Genomic DNA, 6,000 nt, shown 5'->3' on the forward strand with positions numbered 1-6,000 from the left:
ACATCACATCTCATCACATCTATTCACATCACATCTCATCAATCCATTCATTCACATCACATCCCATCCATCCATTCATTCACATCTATCTGATTCACATGACATCTCATCACATCTATTTACACTACATCCCATCCATCCATTCATTCACATCTATCTGATTCACATGACATCTCATCACATCTCATTTCTAAGCAAGTTTTTAGTTTGATTTTCTTTTGAATACAAGGAGTATTTCTTGAATCAGTATCCCCAAAACTTCTTGATCAGAATTTTGAATTTCATACTAGAATTCCTTAAATTCGATAACCTTGATCCACAGATTAATTCCAAGGGTCTCAAACTTAGTTTCAGTTTTGGTGGGAGTTTTGAGTGTATTTTCCTAAACTGGTCACACCTTCTTTCCTCGAAACTGACGAAAGAGTTTGGTCTTGGTCATAGTTTGATTCAAGGTTCGAATCGGATAAGATTTTTCCTAAACTATCTTTCTCACAAAGGTTTGGCAATTCAATTACTATTTTACTGAATTTCTTTCTTTGAATATTCACTTAACTGATTTCTAAAATAGTTATGAATTCCAATGAGGAATAAATTAATCATTTATCTGAATATTTTGATCTCGATAGATTTCCTAAATTTTCTTTTTACAATCCGTGTGAATATAAAACAATAGAAATTTCTCTCTTAGAGTATTTAATTATTCATTTATCAAATACTCATAGAATTTAAACATGGAATTTAAGAGAATTCTAATTTTGATATAAAAATTCTTTATGCATCTATTTATGCATAAAAATTAACTTCAATGGGAATAACACTTAAAAAAATCCTTTTATGCACCTATTTATGCATAAAATCAAATTTAATAGGAATAACACTTTTAAAATAAAAAGAATTTCTTTAGGCATCTATTTATGCATAAAAATCAAATTTAATAAGAATAACACTTTTGTAATAAAAAAAATTTCTTTATGCATCTTTCTATGCATAAAAATCAAATTTAATAAGAATAACACTTTTATAATAAAAAAACAATTATGCATTTTTCTATGCATAGAAATCAAATTTAATAAGAATAACACTTTTGTAATTAAAAAAATAAATATGCATCTTTCTATGCATAAAAATCAAATTTAATAAGAATAACACTTTTGTAATTAAAAAAATTCCTTTATGCATCTTTCTACGCATAGAAATCAAATTTAATAAGAATAACACTTTTATAATAAAAAAATTCCATTATGCATCTTTCTATGCATCGAAATCAAATTTAATAAGAATAACACTTTTGTAATTAAAAAAATTTCTTTATGCGTCTTTCTATGCATAAATTTTTTTTAATAAGACTAACACTTTTATAATTAAAAAAATTCCATTATGCATCTTCTTATGCATAGAAATCAAATTTAATAAGAATAGCACTTTTGTAATAAAAGAAATTTCTTTATGCATCTTTCTATGCATAAAAATCAAATTTAATAATTAACATCAGTGATATCCATGCATATTCATAGATGAATATGTACATGGAGTAATCAGAATATTTCTTTTAGATGCAAAATTGGTGGAAATTACTCTTTTGGAATAACATAAAAACAAACTTTCTTTTTCACAAAATTCTGGAAAATTTTACCATAACCTCCTTTGTATGGCTGACCATTTCTCATTTTTATCTTTCTTTATTTAACTTAATTAACCCAAATTAGAATTATAAAACTCTAATCTACACAATTTTCTAAATTCAAGAGAGTAAACAATAAGAAGAGTTTAATTAATCACTTAGTTAATCTTTCTAGGATTGAGAAAGGTTGGAATGTAAAGAAGAGAAGGGGGTGGCCTTTTGATCAAAGGCATAGCATTTGAATTTAATTCAATCATCTGCAATTCATAAAAATCAAGAAAACCATAGATTTTTCATTAAAATTTGTAAACAAGTAAGAAAGTTAGCTTACATGGAGCTTGTAAGCTCTCCTTTGGCTTGAGGGATTGAGGGTTCTACCATTGTTTGAAGCAATAACGGCCACCAATTCACTTTGGAGAGGATTAGGCCAAAAACAATTGAATTATTAAAAAGTTCAATGTAGACGGCTCAGGACAGGAGCAAAGTAACAGTGCATAAACACCATTAAGCTTTTACAAAGGGGGAGGCTTCTATTTATAGGAAAAAGTGAGCCTCTAACCAAGCAAATAATTTTCCAGATCAGTTTGGTCAATTTTGACCATTTTTGGGTTAGTTCAGCTTACTTTTTGGATCTAGTTTTTGATATAGGAGAGAGGAGAGATGAAAATATCTCATTTTATTGATTGAAAATTGGGGGTAATGATGAGAAAAAGGCGCCTACTCATGAGGGGAGATCCCCACACTGAGGTGTCAAAATTCAGTTTTTCAATTCTTTTCTTTAGTCCTTAGTCCACTCTTCATCTTATGTGAGCATTTACTCATTTTTGGGAGGTTTTTATTTTATTCTTCAATTTATATCCTCCCTACATTTGGATTAATCTTATTGGTCTATAGGAACCTTAATTGGACCATAATCTAAAAATTTCTGAAAATCTGGACCCTTAGGCTAAGGTCCTTTATACCTATTTTCAGTTAATTCCAATTGCACATTGGAAAGTTCTTTTTGAATTTCTGTTTACCCATTTTAGACACTAGGAATATCTTAATTTTGAATTACCTCCCTCTAGACATTTTCTCTCTCCAGGCCAAAACAGGGTAAAACAAGATCTTTCTTTTATTTTAGAGAGGGGAATAATTATAAGATCAGAAGGGGAGGTTCTTACACCTCCACACCTCAAAAGCTGGAGGGAGGAATCTTACATGGTCAGAACCCTTCTAGGATCCTACTTAGGTGTCCTAGCATTTCACTCAGGGACCGCTTCATCGGTCCTTGCCCATCGTACCGGAAGCGCACCATTTTAACCGTACCGAGGCTGGTCAAGACCTCAGCAGGCTTTGCCGTGAGAGTGACATCCTTGGACGACTCCTTGCCAGCTTTTGCAACAACGAACCTCCTCTTAGTAAAACACATGCCAAATGCTTTCTCCAGCATTCTGGCATAAAACAGTCCTTTAAATGAAAACAAAGGTTCTATGCAAGTAAAATTCCCAGTTTGAGATTGGTTCCACAAAACTCCTTTTTTTATTAATTTCCAATTTCATAATGAGAATCCTTGATCTCTCATCATGCTAATCTACCCATCATTTTATTGATTGTCCAACTAGATTCTTGGTGATTTCGTCGAAAGAAAACTAGTTTAGTTCAACGGTAGTCTATTCTTTGTATTTAGGAACTGGAATTGGTAACGAAGTTTTTGCTTGATTCAGATCGAGAGATCGACAAGTAGGTTTACTGTCCGTCCCTCTCATAGTCTAATCATTCGGTTTAGTTCTAAACAAGGATTTTCTTCAGATAAACATCTATTTTTGGGTAAATACCAATTTAGTGATTTAACCACATAAAATATCTAAAGATAATCTTTCTACCATTTAATTTCTCAACCTTAATTCCTCTTACATGGGAGAGATACATGTCCTTTGTTAACCTAAAGTTAACATGGACCACTGACATGCATCAATGCACACACATGCCTCACCAACAAGTTTATAACACCATTGTAAAGGATGTGTGCACTCGTCTCACAAGTGAAGACACGTCTACAATAAGCCAAGAGCATGCAAACAACAGTGGAAGGTTGCTAAATGACATACACACATGATGGGCACACCACCTAAATGTTCCTTTTCCACCCTCACTTATGTGTTTTTGAACCAAGAAGGATTTAATAACTCAGCCCAGTCATTGAATTTCTTGCATAATTGTGCTTAATGGCATACTCAAGGGATTACAGAGTTAAGTAAAAGAGCCAGCACCCACCCAATGTGTGATTAGACTAGATGTGGTTAGACGATTAGTGGGTGCCTTATTAGTTATTAGATGTGTGATTAGACTAGATGTGGTAAGACGATTAGTGGGTGCCTTATTAGTTATTAGATGTGGATGTTTGAGCTTATAACTCCCTTGTATATAAGTGAATTTATCTAATGAGAAAGGGATATTCCCTTGAGTGTTTATTGAGAGTGTGCTCTAGCTCTCTACCCTAATCACGCTTCTAATGACATGTGAAATGTGAGCTCTCTTCACTCGGCTTGCTTTGTGCTAGTGAGTGTGGTGAGTTTGGGATTTCCATTGGTGTCGTGGTGGGGAGCACGTTGTTTTTCTTAGCATTTGTGTAGAGTCTTTTTTATGCCATTTGGTGAAAGATTTGGTGTTGGCTGTTGCATTCAATGAAAGATCCGGTGTGGTGGTTTGATTTGGTTGTAAAGAAAGAATATTTTTTAGTTGATTTTTGGATAAACTACTAATAGATCAGGTGGGTTTGATTTGTTTTTGCTTGAGTTTGAGGTTTCGGATAAGGTAGCTTTGTTTGATTTTTAAAAAACATTATTGTGTTTTCTAAGATTAATTAGCCTTTTTGTTTATTATTTTAAGGTAATAGATTAGGATTAATAGTTTTGATTAATATTCTAATAGTGGTTGGCATTACCATTAGTTAATACTAACTAGTTATTATTATTAATAATTTTAGGAGTTAGTATAAAAGTGTTAGTATAATAATGATAATAATAATAAGCAAAAAAAGAAAAAGCATGCAAAAATAGCAAAAGCAAGTAGGCTTCATTTTTGCCCTAGTGTTTTGTGGAGCACAAAAGAAAGAAGGCCTTATTTTGGAGTCTTGGCGTGCACAAGGCAAATTATAGGTTGCTGGCTATAGGACTACATGTAAGGCGATCAAATGGCCAACAGCACAGCAAGCCCAAAGTGACACACACACATGTCTAATGGCCAATATTGGGGAAATAAGTAAGAAGCATGCACGTTTGTCTACACAGCACATGGCCCTGACAGAGGTAAGAGCAAGAGTCATATGCGTGAAAGAAACAAAGCCATATTGAGGAGATTAAGAATTTGAAATTGTGATGGTGAGAGAGAGGGGCACAATATCACACATCTCAAGGAGAACAAAACTTATCATTCTAAGTAGGGAGTAAGGCAAGAAGAAAAAGGTTCCACTATAAGGAGACACAAGGCATTGGGCTAAGGTGAGGGAAGTTAGTTGTTGTCACACACAGCCAGAAACAAACCAGAAGGTGACATGACGATGAGAAATAGCCAAGAGAAGGGGTTAGGGTTGGTTCAAAACCCTAAGTTTTGTGAAGGGTGTAGAGATAAATAAAAAGCAAATTAGATCTTCCCTTCGTTAGGTGATCTCTCTCTCTCTCTCTCTCTCTCTCTCTATAGTGGTTGGAGGGTTATCTTTTCTCTTGAAGGATTAGACGATAAGTGTCTCCTAAAAAGTTTCGTTTCTTTTCCTACATTTAGAATTAGATCTAATCACCACCTAATCTTGTTTCTAATCTACTCCTACTCTTTTTGGACTCTCCCTGACTTCTCTATGAACTCCTTGTGGCTACCAAGTAGCAAGGTTACCATGAATGGGCACTAGATGCACATGACAATACATCATCATCATGTGTACCATCAACCATAGATCATCTTCATCACCATCCCACATGGGTCCATTAATTCCATCTCACATTTTTCCCTGCATTTCCCATCTCACATTTTTCCCTGCATTTCCCATCCCAAGACCTATCAAAACAACATCTAGCCTCTACACTATGCCTTCTCCTCTTCTGGGCTTGACCATGTCCCATTTGCATGTATCAGAGAAATTCCTCTCACATATTCTCCAACCCCCAGGTGAAACACTTTTAGGTGAAACACTTTTAAGTGTTTCACTGCATTCTTGTGTTCTAAACAACTGATCCTGCCACTAGGATAAAAAGGGTAAAACATAATCTTCCAAAGCCACATAATTGATATGATCCATCCACCAGTCTACAAATAACCTCTGAATCTTGCCTCTATCAAATGGATGCATTGTCCATGCATACCTACTGTCCATCCTCCTTCCTGCCTCTCCATTCTTGTCAAAT

The sequence above is a fragment of the Cibotium barometz genome, chromosome 45 (genome assembly GCF_041138505.1).
Source record: "Cibotium barometz isolate CiBa-2024 chromosome 45, ASM4113850v1, whole genome shotgun sequence".
Classification (NCBI taxonomy): domain Eukaryota; kingdom Viridiplantae; phylum Streptophyta; class Polypodiopsida; order Cyatheales; family Cibotiaceae; genus Cibotium; species Cibotium barometz.